At 43.3% G+C, this 16,343-nt stretch overlaps 1 pseudogene; it reads right to left on the bottom strand.

Annotated features, from left to right (window-relative positions):
• Positions 1-4,488: 4,488 nt before the first annotated feature.
• Positions 4,489-10,686, bottom strand: LOC139159775 (zinc finger protein 135-like; annotated as a pseudogene).
• Positions 10,687-16,343: the final 5,657 nt, after the last annotated feature.

The raw sequence follows: 16,343 nt of genomic DNA, 5'->3' as shown, positions 1-16,343 counted from the left end.
ATCATGACACCACCTTAAAACAGGCTCTGGATGGCTCTTTTGCTCATCCCAGCTCACTGAAACAACGGGGGAGGCAGAGAGGAAGAGAGAGAGAAAGAGAGGGAGAAAAAAGAGAGGGAGGGAGGGAGAGAAGGGGGCTGCTAGCTCCTCCCCCCTCCTCTTTTTCCTCCACCTTCCCCCCCAACTCAGGCACCACCTGAAAACTAGCTCACAATCCCCCCCTTTGATCCCAGCATCATTGAAACAATGGAGGAGGCAGGAAGGAAGGGGGGGGGTAAGGAAAAAAGAGAGAGAGGGAGAAAAAAGAGGGAGGGGAGAGAGAAGGGGGCTGCTGAGCTCCTTCTCCCCCCTCCTCTTTTCCCTCCACTTCCCCCCCCCAACTCAAGCACTACCTGAAAACTAACTCAGGATCCCCCCTTTGATCCCAGCATCATTGATACAAAGGAAGAGGCTGGAAGGAAGAGGGGGGGGGTAAGAAAAAAAGAGAAGAGGGAGAAAAAAGAGAGGAAGGGAGGGAAGGAGGGGTAGAGAGAAGGGGGCTGCTGAGCTCCTTCTCCCCCCTCTTTTTCCTCCACTTTCTCCCCAAATCAGCCACAGCACCACCTTAAAACTAACTCACCATCCCAGCATCACTGAAACAACGGGAGGAGGGAGGAAGAGAGAGAGACAGGGAGGAAGAGAGGGGGGAGGGAGAAAAAAGGATGGAATGAATTAAGAAAGGAAGGAAGGAAGAAGAAAGGAGGGAGAGAAAAAAGGAGGGAGAGGAAGAGAAAAATAGAGAGAAAGGGGGGAAGAGAGAGAGAAAATAGGATGGAAGGAAGGGAGAGAAAGAGGAAGAAAGGAATAAAGAAAAAGGGAGAGAAAGAGAAAAATTGAGAGAAAGGGGGAGAAGAGAGAGAAAAAAGGATGGAAGGGAGAGAAAGAAAGGAAGAAAGAAAAAGAAAGAAAGAAGGAATGAAGAAAGAGAAAAATAGAAAGGGAGGAAGAGAGAAAGAGAAAAAAATAATTTCTTTTGCTCCATGGACCAAATTTTTAATCAACACCCCCCCCCCCCAAATAGTGTCCCTCTTTACCAATGTAAAAAATCTGGTCACTTTACTCATGCTCAGAGTCCTTCACTGGGATTTATCTAGATTCCCAGCTGCCCCACCTAACAAAACCCTCAGGGAGGAGGGTGGGAAAGGCCTTGGGCTGCCTCTTAATAAAAACAGCTTCTCTGGTGGACATCTTGCCTGGTTTTCATCTCTTATCCGATTGGAACCAACGTCTAAAGTGCGTTTCAAAATGCTGGTGAGTCCCAGCAATCTATAGCTGCCTTTTTTGGTAGCTGCTAGAAGACTTTGTTGGTCTTCCCTCTAAATTGGATAGTAAATATTGTGTTTTAACTGGTGGGAGTTTTTAATATAGAAATCTTCAGGGCTGACAGTGGTCTGTAACCGGCACTGGTATAGTGTTTGTGTAACCATTAGATGGGGAAAAATAAAAATAAACCCTTCCAAAAGACATAATAGCAAAAATAAAGTTTCCCTCTTCCTCCTCAGCCAGCAGATTCAACAACCTCTATAATTCACGTATTTTTAAATAATCAGATGCTTCTTCATCTCAAGCCTCAGCCCATTTTTCTCCTCTTTGAATCTCTGGTTCTCCTCAACAAAACTCTTTTTTAAAAAAAAAATATACTTTATTTGTAAATATAGAAAAAGAGGGGGGGAAAGGTAAATAGGGAGAGGATAGGGGGGTAGGAAGGAGTGTACAGAAAAGAAAAAAGGGAGGGGATGGAAGGAAATGGGGAATCAGAGTACGAAATCAAGCAGTTCAGGTAAGCAGTACAATTATACATTGTAAAGTATAAATTATAATACATATAATTTTGGGTAGAGATGTTGTATTTCATAGAAACATAGAAGTCTGACGGCAGAAAAAGACCTCATGGTCCATCTAGTCTGCCCTTATACTATTTTCTGTATTTTATCTTAGGATGGATATATGTTTATCCCAGGCATGTTTAAATTCAGTTACTGTGGATTTATCTACCACATCTGCTGGAAGTTTGTTCCAAGGATCTACTACTCTTTCAGTAAAATAATATTTTCTCATGTTGCTTTTGATCTTTCCCCCAACTAACTTCAGATTGTGTCCCCTTGTTCTTGTGTTCACTTTCCTATTAAAAACACTTCCCTCCTGGACATTGTTTAACCCTTTAATATATTTAAATGTTTCGATCATGTCCCCCCTTTTCCTTCTGTCCTCCAGACTATACAGATTGAGTTCATTAAGTCTTTCCTGATACGTTTTATGCTTAAGACCTTCCACCATTCTTGTAGCCCGTCTTTGGACCCGTTCAATTTTGTCAATATCTTTTTGTAGGTGAGGTCTCCAGAACTGAACACAGTATTCCAAATGTGGTCTCACCAGCATTCTATATAGTGGGATCATAATCTCCCTCTTCCTGCTTGTTATACCTCTAGCTATGCAGCCAAGCATCCTACTTGCTTTCCCTACCGCCTGACTGCACTGTTCACCCATTTTGAGACTGTCAGAAATCACTACCCCTAAATCCTTTTCTTTTGAAGTATTTGCCAACACAGAACTGCCAATACAATACTCAGATTGAGGATTCCTTTTCCCCAAGTGCATTATTTTACATTTGGAAACATTAAACTGCAGTTTCCATTGCTTAGACCATTTATCTAGTAAAGCTAAATCATTTACCATATTACAGACGCCTCCAGGAATATCAACCCTATTGCACACTTTAGAGTCATCGGCAAATAGGCAAACCTTCCCTACCAAACCTTTCCCTATGTCACTCACAAATATATTAAAAAGAATAGGACCCAGAACAGACCCTTGTGGCACACCGCTTGTAACCTGACTCTGCTCAGAATACTCGCCATTAACAATAACTCTCTGATGTCTACGCTTCAGCCAGCTGCAAATCCATTGAACTATCCAGGGATTAAGTCCAATCTTCACTAATTTATCTATCAGCTCTTTATGTGGAACCGTATCAAAGGCTTTGCTGAAGTCCAGGTAGGCAATATCCACGGCACCACCTTCATCCAACACCTTTGTGACATAGTCAAAGAAATCAATGAGATTAGTCTGACATGATTTGCCTTCAGTAAAGCCATGCTGATTTGGGTCCAATAAGTTATTGTTTTTTAGGTGCTGATTTATCCTCTTTTTGAGTAGAGTCTCCATCATTTTAACTACAACTGATGTCAAGCTAACTGGCCTGTAGTTACCAGCTTCTTCTCTACTGCCCTTCTTGTGAATAGGCACAACACTGGCCATTCTCCAATCCTCAGGAACTTCTCCTGTTAACAACGATTGGTTAAACAAATCAGTCAGGGGGGTAGTAATGACAGATCTGAGTTGTTTAAGAACTCTGGGGTGGATGCCATCTGGACCCATTGCCTTATTTATCTTTAATCGTTCAAGTTCTTCTAAGACATCGGCTTCTAAGATCACTGGAGCTGAATCCGTACAGTTGGAAGCAATGCTATATCCCTCTATAGTATTATTTTGTAAGGTGTCTTTTGAGAAAACTGAACAGAAGTAGCTATTGAAATGGTCATAAACGTTGTTAATAAACAAAAAATAGAGAGTATCAAGGATTTCCTTAGGTTATGGTAATAAATGTTACATCTCCTATTAATATGTGTTGGCTAATAACAAATTAATGAAAATATTTTCTAAATTTGAAGAGTAGAAAGAGAGAGTGAGAAGAAAAAAAAGGGAAAAAGGGGGGGAAGAGAATAAATATAAGAAAGGAAAAAGTACAGGAAGGAAAAGAAAGATCTGCGTGTGACACAGACGTTTTCAGGGACGACTTTTGTAAGAAAGTGGTAGGGGGAGTATGTGCATAATATAGTAAATGTATTTTATATATATAAGAAGAAAAAGAAATGAGGTGAAAAAAGAAAATAGGGAAGTATATGTTAGTAAATATTAGTAGTGATACGTTGTGTAATATGTATTGAATTAGTCTAAAGACGGATAAAAAGAGAGATGATATAAATTTTGTTGCAAATTAATTAGTTTTTGACGCTAAGCCTTTTAGTTGATTTAAGTTTAATTGAAACGTTCAAAAGTAGGATATAGTTTATGATTTGATAAAATAGTGATTTTATAATGCAAAAATTTGATATTTTTTTGTGAAACCCATTTATACCAGTTTTCCCATATTTCATAATATTCTGAGTCTTTTTTGTTTTGTGTTTCCATTGCTGTTTTGGACATTTCGGCACACTCTATAATTTTTGTAATTACTACCAGTAATGAAGGTGTTTGGTCTCGTTTCCAAAATTAGGGACGTAACCCGAGGACTATCAGTACACTGCAAAACATTATATATACTCCGCAAACATTGGTTAAGTCTTTTGTGTAATCATGCTGGTAAGTTTATTTATTTATTTATTTATTATTTATTTATTTATTTATTAGATTTGTATGCCACCCCTCTCCGTAGACTCGGGGGGGGCTAACAACAACAATAAGAAACAGCATAAAACAAATCTAATATTTAAATTACTAAATTACTAGTACTAAGTTACTAATGCAGCTTTGTGAGCAAAACATCCTCACTCCCCCAACACCAAGCAATTGTACGATTTCCCTTCTGTCACTCTGTGAAATTGTTGATGAATGGTAAGGTGTGTCTTTAAAAAAAAACAATATACTTCACAACTGAAGAAATTTCTCTCTCCTATTGACTTTCTGCTGCATTTTTAGTTTTGATTTACAATGAAAAGGTTTCACACACTCTACACTCTTGTGATGCCAGTCTGTGATTTCTGATGTGCCTGCAAAGTGTTGAAGGTTGGGAAAAAACATTTTCCACATCTCAGACATTTTTGTCCCCCATGTGGATACGTTGATGCCTCATAAGATGATATTTCCGTGAAAAACATTTATCACACACTGGGCATTTGTGGGGTTTCTCTCCTGTATGGGTTCGGCTGTGAACCCTAAAGGAAGATGAATGAGCAAATGTTCTCCCACATTCTAAACATTTGTAATTTTTTTCCCCTGTGTGAATTTTCACATGACTTTTAAGGTCTGATGAGGTCCTATAAAAGCTGCCACATTCAATGCATTGATGCGGCTTCTCCCCTGTGTGGGTTTTATGATGTGTTGAAAGGTTTTTCGTACAAGCAAAAGATCTTCCACATTCTAGGCATCTGTATGGCTTCTCTCCCGTGTGGACCCTCTGATGCTTTCCAAGGCTTCCTTTACAGGAAAAGCCCTTCCCACACTCCCCACATTTGAATGGCTTCTCCCCTGTGTGGATTCTCTCGTGAACCTGCATCTCTCCTCATGTATGAAAACGTTTCCCACAGTGTGCACATTCATGGGGTTTCTCCCCTTTGTGCCTCTTCTTGTGTTCACGAAGACTAGAAAAATGTAGAAACTGTCTCTCACATTCCGGCCAATCGTAGGTTTTCTCTCCACTGTGCATTTTCTGGTGTCTAAAGAAGTATAACTTTTGAGCAAAGCATAAGTCGCATTTATCACATGTACAATCTTTTTGTCTGAGAACATTGGCCTCTTTTCCAGAGGAGAATTTCTCAACCTCCGAACCTTGACTGGATCCACTTCCCACATGGATCTTCCTGTGGATCGAAAGGAGGGACCTGTGGGTAAAGGTCTTCCCACACTCTGAGCATTCATGGGGTCTTCCATGCTTTTTCGGAGTGCTGCTTGTATCTGATGGGGGATCCAGGACTTTCCCACTCTCCATGCTTTCTGCCGCCCGCTGGTTATGCCGAATTTCCACTTTCTCCCGATAGTTGTCTTGCAGGTAAATCTTTGGCCACAGTTGTTTTCCTGCTGGAAAAAAGAATACAAGGATTGTATTTTCTTTGGAGTTTTAGAAGAAACGTCTTCTGGGTTCAGTCCCAAGTGGGGAAAAAGACACTGGAAACATGGAGACTGCTTGGAAAGATGGTTTAATGGTGGGCAGAAGGACCAGGTGGTTTGAGGTCTGTGTGGGGAATAGGGGGTCACAGGCCTCCAAGATGTTGAACAAGATAAAAAGAAAGTTGCAGAAAAATTTTTAGACCCTCTGTTGGGCCCCACCTCAGAGTTTCCTGTTCCTGTATAAGGAATGTAAGTACCATATTTTGAGAGAACATGCATTTGCGGTGCACCAGAAGTAGAAGACATTGCACATGTGCTACTCAATTGTAAACTATACTCCTCAGTAAGACCTCAGTATTTACAGCCCCTACTTGACAAAATCATACACTGGGACTGTATATAAACAATTATCATATTTTCTTCAGGATACAAATATATATCTAGTTTCTAGAATCGCTAAGTTTATAGTCAGGGCTGTTCAAATGAGAATACGTTTTATAGAACATATTGGGGTGGCATGCAAAGGAGATGAACTTACTTAAGAATATTTTATATCAGTATCTTAGATTTGTTTAATATTATCCTTTGCACGAGTTATATTCTCATGTTTTACTACTCAATTTTAGCATATTATACTGCATTTTAACTTATTATTTATTCAAATTCCCTCTATTTTAGCCAATTTTATTGTATTTTAACCAGTCACAGTGACCGATGTGGTCCTTTTTCTCGCTTTGATATGGTCGATTGACTAATCAAATGAAGTTGATATTGGTATAAGCAATGCACTCTGATTGGTGGTCAGACTCCCAGGGGGCGGGGCTCTTAGCTGACACTGTAGGGTTCTGTCTGTATCCCAGTCTTGGCTGATGTAATCTTCCCAGGTGACCTTAGCAGAGTTTCTGTTTGCTAGATGTGCCTGCCTGAAGGAGGTAGATCTTTATTATGTAAAATAGACTTCCCATTGACAAAGGTTGGGGGGGGATGAGTGAGCTGGGCTCTGGCCTTAATGGTCCATTGACAAAGGTGGGGGCTCCTAAGGTCTATTTCCTGCCTAAAAACATGTTTCCCCCATCCACGGAAATTTAATGTTCTGCTTTTTTAATATTTCCTAAAATATTTCATTTACTAGGAGAGGGGTGGGTGTTAACTTCCCACATAAGAAACATAGAGAATCACAAAATCTTACATTTGGAAGGGACCTTGAAGGTCTTCCAGTCTCACCTCTTCCTCCAAATTGGGACCTAGGTCCCCAGTACACTCAAGAGGAAATCTCCAGTAACTTTTGTCAGACATCTCTAGGAGGCAAACTCTTCTGCTGTTCATTGACTCTCATCTTTTCCTGCTTGGTTCTTGTTGTATTACAGGGTGAAAAGAGAGCTCTGACTGTAGACGTAGACCCCAATTTATTGGGGACTGGAATCTCAGTCATTCAGTGAAGCAATGGATAGATGAGGGAGCAGACAGGCATAATCCCAAGCTCCTCTTTTGTGCCCTTCTCCAAAGTGCATGTCCCACACTGTTTCCAAGCAAGGTGTCCCAAAGCATCTCTAAAGCTTCCTTCCCTCTTTTCTTTCTTTCTTTCTTTCCTATTTATTTGGTTTTTTAATGTCGCCCTTCTCCTTAGACTCGGGCCAATAGCACTTTATAACAGAGCCAGCATATTGCCCCCACAATCCGGGTCCTCATTTGACCCACCTCGGAAGGATGGAAGGCTGAGTCAACTTTGAGACGGTGATGAGATTTGAACCGCTGACCTACAGATCCATAGTCAGCTTCAATGGCCTGCAGTACAGCACTCTACCTGCTGCGCCACCTTGGCTCTTCATTAACTGGGCCATGACTCATGTGGCCCCTCCTCCCACATAAGCCCTTCATGGCATCGGACCAGAATATCTCTGGGACCGCCTTCTGCCGACACAAATCCCAGCGACCAGTTAGGTCTCACAGAGTTGGCCTTCTCCGGGTCCCGTCAACTAAACAATGTTGTTTGGCGGGACCCAGGGAGGGCTCCGACTCTCTGGAATCAGCTCCCTCCAGAGATTAGAATTGCCCCCACCCTCCTTGCCTTTTGTAAACTCCTCAAAACCCACCTCTGCCGTCAAGTGTGGGGGAACTGAGACATCTCCCCCTGCCTATGTAGTTTTAGTGCATGATATGACTGTATGTATGTTTTTTATATTGGGGTTCCTTGTTTTTAGATTTTTTAAATGTACAATTGCTATTTTAGATTTTAAATTATTAGATTTGTCAATACATATTGTTCTTTACCACTGTTGTGAGCCACCCTGAGTCTGCGGAGAGGGGCGGCATACAAATCAAATCAAATCAATAAATAAAAATAACCTTCTCTGTGGCAGCCCCGACCCTTTGGAACCAACTCCCCCCAGATATCAGAGTTGCCCCCACCCTCCTTGCCTTTCGTGAGCTCCTTAAAACCCACCTCTGTCGTCAGGCATGGGGGAATTGAGACTTTCCCTTCCCCTTAGGCTTATAAAATTAATGCATGGTATGTCTGTATGTATGATTGGTTTCTTAAACTGGGGTTTTTAAAATTAACTTAAATATTAGATTTGTTTACATTGTCTTGTTGTTAGCCGCCCCGAGTCTACGGAGAGGGGCGGCATACAAATCTGATAAATAAATAAACAAACAAACAAATAAATAAATAAATAAATAAGGCAACCCCAGATTGCTTACCTGGGAGACTTTGTCTGCTTAATGACCCATGAAATTGCTTAACAGCCTGACATCAATCCCTGGGGAGATCCTGGAAAAGATAATCAAGCAAGGGATCTGTGAAAGTTTATAAACAAGCAATGCTATTACTAGAAGCCAATGCTGTATGGTCAACAACAGATCACGGCAGAGAAATCTTATTGCATCCTTTGACCAAGTGACTGAATTAATTGCATTTGGGAAATTCAGTGGACACAATATTCTTGGATTTGGGGGAGGCATGTGACAAAATAGACCCCAGCCTAATTCTTTGCAAGATAGAAAAATGCGCGATAGACAGGATCCCTACCGGATGGATTCACAACTGGCTGACCAACAGCACTCAATGTGTAGATCTCAATGGAACTATACTGCTCAAAAAAAATAAAGGGATCACTTAAACAACACAATATAATTCCAAGTAAATAAAAATTCTGTGAAATCAAACTGTCCACTTAGGAAGCAACACTGATTGACAATCAATTTCATATGTTGTCAACACATTCAACTTTGTATGGAATCAAGTATTCAGTGAGAATATTTCATTCATTCAGATGTAGGATGTGTTCTTTGAGTGTTCCCTTTATTATTTTTTCAGCAGTGCATATTTTACTTTCATCCAGCACCTGTGGAGCAAAAGCCTATTTTTCTACATTCTTCATTTGTCCACTAAAGAGTAAAAAAGGCATGATCAAAACATTTAAATATGTTAAAGGGTTAAATAAGACCCAGGAGGGAAGTGTTTTTAATAGGAAAGTGAACACAAGAACAAGGGGACACAATCTGAAGTTAGTTGGGGGAAAGATCAAAAGCAACGTGAGAAAATATTATTTTACTGAAAGAGTAGTAGATCCTTGGAACAAACTTACAGCAGACGTGGTAGATAAATCCACAGTAACTGAATTTAAACATGCCTGGGATAAACATACAGTATATCCATCCTAAGATAAAATACAGAAAATAGTATAAGGGCAGACTAGATGGACCATGAGGTCTTTTTCTGCCCTCAGTCTTCTATGTTTCTAAAACCAAGATTTGTTTGCTCACTTTTAAATTTTGCAGTTAAGAGCTCTCTGGATAACTTGTTATCTCTCTGGGTCAATGTGACCCTCACCAATGACGGGTTTAACTTCTCCTGAATGGATTGGACCTTTTGTGCAGGAAACTGCTTCTCCAACTGGGCCAAGATTCATGGAGGAAACCAGCAAGAAACTCAAAGGGACGTGAGTGAGATCAGATGGGGAAGAGCTTGTGGGGAAAACGGCTGCCCTTTCCTGCTCTTTTTGGAGGCTGCAAAGCCAAAAGAATTCCAGGCTTCCTGGGCCCCACAGCTACGTTGAATAGGCATTTTGGGATTTTTTTTACATTTATAAAAGAGAACCTTCCGGCCATCAGCTTATTCTGTTTCCTGCTTTACAAGACCAGCCTCAAAAGAGTTCCTTAGAATCTGTGCTTTCTAAAACACCCACCAAGAAGCGGCTGCCACTTCACAGCCCCTTCAGGAAAATACTGATTTTTACTGATTCTACCCAGCCTTTAAAACCAGAAGCAAAATAACCCTCAGCAAAAGAAACAAAGGATTTCATTGTTCACCTTTTCCATTGAGAAGAAAGAAAGAGGAAATTCTTGCACCTTAAGAGGAGAGGAGCTCAATTCAATCTGAACGTCTTTTTCCTCCCAAACTCTCCCCTCCCTCTTGCACTGAGCTTAGTCTCAACAAACGTTTCAAAGCTCCATTTTCCCATCTGCACTTGCGGGATATGCATGCTCAGAGACCTCTTGCTCTGATGGACCACAGAGAGACCATATGAAAGTAATCTCCCCAAAGCTCCTTACCGGATCCACCTGGAGCCCCCAGGGGACCCTTGGCCGGGCGAGGAGGGGGCAGATCCAGCCCAGGGACGGAGCCCCCTTTGTCCCCCAGGAGGGAAGAGAGGGATCCGCTCCCGGCAGCCAACGCCAGAGCCGGATCTCCCCGAGGAAGATCCTGCAAGCCGAAAAGGAGGATCCGCAGCGGCCTTTTTGATCTCCAGGCTGGAGGGAGAGCAGCCCTACCTGACACGAGGGGGACACAGGAGCCTCCCCCGAGGGATCCATCGTCGATCCTCACTGAGCGAAGCAGGACACGCGGAGGGAAGCGGAGAAACAGCCAGTGGGAAGGGAGGGGCTTCTGCTCTCCTCCGAGGATCCGCCCCCGCCTTGAAGCCCCGCCCCTTAGGCTCCTCCTCTCCTCTCTCCAACGGCCCGCCCTTCCAATATCGCCTCCGTTAGGATCACGTGCTCCGACACCTACTGCTGTCCGTGTCGAGGGTTCCTCTGGCCATGGGCAGAGTGTCCGTCTCTGGACATTGGAAGGGAGGCTGCCCCTAAAAACAAAAATTCTTCTTTTCATTCTAACTATTGTGTTGATTTTGCAAATTTTAGTACATTCCTTTTCTGTATTAGAAAGACTTCTACAACGAGCGGGGTAATTGTTGCCCCAGTATATGTTAAATGTGTGTCTGTCCTGTTTGTTTTTTTCATGATAATTAATACAAATATTTTTTTTAAATAAAAAGGAAGGGAGGCTGCCCCCCCTGCTCTGCTCGTGTCCTTGTGTAGGAGTTGCCTCGTTTCCTGCGTTCCCTTCAAAATGCCTGTAAATCCCAGCAATACATACAGTTCACTTTTGTTCCACCTGCTCAAATATTTTATTGACATTTCCTCCTAAGTGGATCCTGAATCTTTTATTTCCCTCCCAAGGACTCACAATCCAGATAGCTTCACGGCCACTGGTGCAGAGGCTACATGATGATCTCCTCCCCCAAATCATGAGAATTTAAATTGGGTGGGTGGGTCTCTTATGTCCATGAGCCTCTTATGTCCGGATTGTGGGAGTTTTCTGCAGTCTCTGACTCTTTGAGTGGATCGTTTCCAAATTCCCAGAGCCCCCAGGAGAGCTTCCTCCTGCTTTCCTCCCAACAACCCTGTGAGGTGGGTCAGGCTGAGAGAATGAGGGGCTCCCGGTCATCCAGCTGGCTCTGAGGGCCAAGGAGGGTCTGGACTGTCATAACGGTCATGCCCAACTGTCATAACGATCGTCTCCAACTGTCATAACAAGGGGGATCCCGAACGAGAGAAAGAGGGAGATTCCTGCACATTTGCGGCTGAAGGGCGGGGAATCCCCCTTTCTAGCCCCGTTTCATTTATTGGACCTCCGCTCCAGAATCAAGACGGCAGCTTCTTCTGCCTAGTTGGAGTTCGGTCCCTTTTCAAGGCGGCCCCCAAAGCCCCATGGATCCCTTCCGATCTTCTCCTCCAGAGAGAGAGAGAGGGAGGGAGAGAGGGGTGGGGAGAGAGAAAGAGAGAGACGCAAAGAAAGAGAGACAGAGAGAGAGGGAGAGAGACAGAGTGATGGAGGGAGGGAGAGTGAAAGAGGGATGGAGACTTGGAATGAGGTCCAGATGGCAGAGTTCTCCGAAGAAAGGGGCAGAAATCGGAGGAGAAACGGCGAAACTTGATTCCGGGATCTTCCTTCCAGTCTCTCTTGCCAGAACAAGGGGCATCCCGAACGACGAGAGAAAGAGGGAGATTCCTTCCCATTTGGGGCTGAAGGGCGGGAAATCCAAAGGAGCCGCTCCGTCCAGACGTTCTGAGCAAGGGAGACGCGTGTTTCAGGAAAAGATCTCCCGTTTTTCTCCCGTGAAACGAAGCTGCGCCTTTCCCAAGAGAACCGAGCGGAGGATTCCCCAGGGAATTGGGGCTGGGAGAGAATCCAGCTGTACTGGGAGGGGAGTTTTCGGGAGGGGGCGAGGGTGTCAGCAATTATACATGATTGGGGGAGGGACACTCACACCCGGGAGATTTCTTTCTCTGTGTGTGTATGTGCGTTTTAAGGTGCCCGAGGACTCCCCGTTGAGACCCCTCAGAGACCCCCATGTCCTGGCAATCTCTGGGGCTGGGCTGGGCCCAATGTTCCCTCTAATTTTTTTTCGGTGTGGGCGGAAAAGTATAGTGTCTGATCGACAGTCCCTTTGGGACTGGGCGGCATGGAAAAATAAATAAATAAATAAATAAAAATTCCCTCCTTTTTTTATTAAAAGAAATTAATAATAAAACGAAACCAAAATCTATTACTATTATTATCTTCTCTTTTTCCATCCCTGTCTCCTCCCCCCTTGTATGTGTGTGAACTCTTGAACCATTTCCAATTAGAGGTGAGCTATTGGAAATGGTTCAAGAGTTCACACACACACACACACACACACAAACGGCTGGGGTTTTTTTTCTCTGTTATTATTTGGGTGCTTTTTACAATATGCTTTAAATCAAGAGTCATTTCTCTCTCTTTCTCTCTCCCCCTCTTGCTCTTTCTCTCTCTCTCTCTTTCTATTGCTTTCTTTCTCTTCTCTCTCTTGCTAGCTCTCTCTCCCCCCTTTCATCTCTTTCTCTCTTGTTTTCTTTCTCTCTTTCTATTGCTTTCTTTCTCTTCTCTCTCTTGCTATCTCTCTCCCCCCCCCTTTCTCTCTCTCTCTTAGGAGCGGCATTGGGCAGTAGCCCTGAGGCGGCGGCAGGCGAGAGCGCTTTCTCCGAGCGCTTCAGGAACGCTTGCCCTGCCTCTACTGCAGCCCCCTTGCTGGAAGTCTGGGACGAAAGCACTCCCAGCGAAGGGGCTGCGAAAGGGGCAGGGCGGGCATTCCCGAAACCCGCGGAGAAAGCCCTCTCTCGCAGCCCCCTGGCTGGCTGGCAGTGCTTTCGTCCCGCAGCCGCCACCACGGTACAAGGCAGGAGGCGGCGGAGGAGGAGAGGGGGCGGATCGGGCGGGCAGGGCTGAGAAGCCAGGGGTGCGTTTGGCCGGAGGCACCGTGGGGAGGCAGGGGCGGCCGCGGCTCCCTTTCCTCCTACTGCTGCACCTCCCCGCCCACCCCCCTCGCGGGCTGGCAGGGAGATGGGGAGCGCGCGCCCATGGAAAAGGGCGTGCGCGGGGGTATTTGGGGGTGCGCGCCTGCTCACGGGCGCAGCTTACGGGCGCAGCTTACAGTTGTTGGCTGTGGAATTCTGGGAGTTGAAAGTCCAAATATCTTCAAGTTGCCAAGGTTGGGAAACACTGCTCTAATAGCTGCTGGGAACCGTGTGCCCTGGACTCCCTGAACACCTTCCTCTTCCTCCTCCCCGAAGCCGATTTCTTGATCCAGGGGAGGCCCGAGAGCAACTTCGGCTGACAATATGGCACGATCTGGCTGCCACCCAGACCACCTCCTGAAAAAGGCCCTCTTGAGTATTTTGAACGATACTTTTATTAAGGATTGTATGCATAGAAAGAAAAATAGTACAAATCTTTATGAAAAAGACAATGAAAAAAGAAGAAAAATTCCTTCAAAAACATTAGGAAAAAAAAAACTTTCCCTCTTCATCCTCAGACAGCACATTCAACAACAAAACCTTTATCACTAAATAAACCGCCAGATTTATTCCACCCTTCACCCATTTTCTCCTCTCTAAATTTTCAGTTCTCCCTATGGATCAACACAGTCTAGTAAAAATTAAGTTCCTCAACTTACAACTGAAGGAGGACTCTGCAAAGCATTATAGCTACTCCCCATATAGAAACATAGAAACACAGATGTCTGACAGCAGAAAAAGACCTCATGGTCCATCTAGTCTGCCCTTATACTATTTTCTGTATTTTATCTTAGGATGGATATGTTTATCCCAGGCATGTTTAAATTCAGTTACTGTGGATTTATCTACCACGTCTGCTGGAAGTTTGTTCCAAGGATCTACTACTCTTTCAGTAAAATAATATTTTCTCACGTTGCTTTTGATCTTTCCCCCAACTAACTTCAGATTGTGTCCCCTTGTTCTTGTGTTCACTTTCCTATTAAAAACACTTCCCTCCTGGACCTTATTTAACCCTTTAACATATTTAAATGTTTCAATCATGTCCCCCCTTTTCCTTCTGTCCTCCAGACTATACAGATTGAGTTCATGAAGTCTTTCCTGATACGTTTTATGCTTAAGGTGTTGTGCCTATCCACAAGAAGGGCAGTAGAGAAGAAGCTGGTAACTACAGGCCAGTTAGCTTGACATCAGTTGTCGTTAAAATGATGGAGACTCTACTGAAAAAGAGGATAAATCAGCACCTAAAAAACAATAAATTATTGGACCCAAATCAGCATGGCTTTACTGAAGGCAAATCATGTCAGACTAATCTCATTGATTTCTTTGACTATGTCACAAAGGTGTTGGATGAAGGTGGTGCCGTGGATATTGCCTACCTGGACTTCAGCAAAGCCTTTGATACGGTTCCACATAAAGAGCTGATAGATAAATTAGTGAAGATTGGACTTAATCCCTGGATAGTTCAATGGATTTGCAGCTGGCTGAAGCATAGACACCAGAGGGTTGTTGTGAATGGCGAGTATTCTGAGCAGAGTCAGGTTACAAGCGGTGTGCCACAAGGGTCTGTTCTGGGTCCTATTCTTTTTAATATGTTTGTGAGTGACATAGGGGAAGGTCTGGTAGGGAAGGTTTGCCTATTTGCCGATGACTCTAAAGTGTGCAATAGGGTTGATATTCCTGGAGGCGTCGGCAATATGATAAATGATTTAGCTTTACTAGATAAATGGTCAAAGCAATGGAAACTGCAGTTTAATGTTTCCAAATGTAAAATAATGCACTTGGGGAAAAGGAATCCTCAATCTGACTATTGTATTGGCAGTTCTGTGTTAGCAAATACTTCAAAAGAAAAGGATTTAGGCGTAGTGATTTCTGACAGTCTCAAAATGGGTGAACAGTGCAGTCAGGCAGTAGGGAAAGCAAGTAGGATGCTTGGCTGCATAGCTAGAGGTATAACAAGCAGGAAGAGGGAGATTATGATCCCGCTATATAGAATGCTGGTGAGACCACATTTGGAATACTGTGTTCAGTTCTGGAGACCTCACCTACAAAAAGATATTGACAAAATTGAACGGGTCCAAAGACAGGCTACAAGAATGGTGGAAGGTCTTAAGTATAAAACGTATCAGGAAAGACTTAATGAACTCAATCTGTATAGTCTGGAGGACAGAAGGAAAAGGGGGGACATGATTGAAACATTTAAATATATTAAAGGGTTAAATAAGGTCCAGGAGGGAAGTGTTTTTAATAGGAAAGTGAACACAAGAACAAGGGGACACAATCTGAGGTTAGTTGGGGGAAAGATCAAAAGCAACATGAGAAAATATTATTTTACTGAAAGAGTAGTAGATCCTTGGAACAAACTTCCAGCAGACGTGGTAGATAAATCCACAGTAACTGAATTTAAACATGCCTGGGATAAACATATATCCATCCTAAGATAAAATACAGAAAATAGTATAAGGGCAGACTAGATGGACCATGGGGTCTTTTTCTGCCGTCAGACTTCTATGTTTCTATGTTAAGACCTTCCACCATTCTTGTAGCCCGTCTTTGGACCCGTTCAATTTTGTCAATATCTTTTTGTAGGTGAGGTCTCCAGAACTGAACACAGTTTAATTACTTATACTTAACCTCTTTTTGCAATCTAGTAAGTTACTAATGTAGGTATATACTTAACCTCTTTTTGCAATCTCTCTAGTAAGTTACTATTGCAGGTATATACTTAACCTCTTTTTGCAATCTCTCTAGTAAGTTACTAATGCAGGTATATACTGTACTTAACCTCTTTTTGCAATCTCTCTAGTAAGTTACTAATGCATGTTGTTGTGGTTCAGCCTGAGGCTGCTCAGGGACCAGCTGTGTCTCTGCTGGCTCCATGC

The sequence above is a fragment of the Erythrolamprus reginae genome, chromosome 2 (assembly GCF_031021105.1).
Source record: "Erythrolamprus reginae isolate rEryReg1 chromosome 2, rEryReg1.hap1, whole genome shotgun sequence".
In the NCBI taxonomy this organism is placed as follows: Eukaryota; Metazoa; Chordata; class Lepidosauria; order Squamata; family Dipsadidae; genus Erythrolamprus; species Erythrolamprus reginae.
Note: the sequence above shows the minus strand (reverse complement) of the source record. Positions and strands in the feature narration are given on the sequence as shown.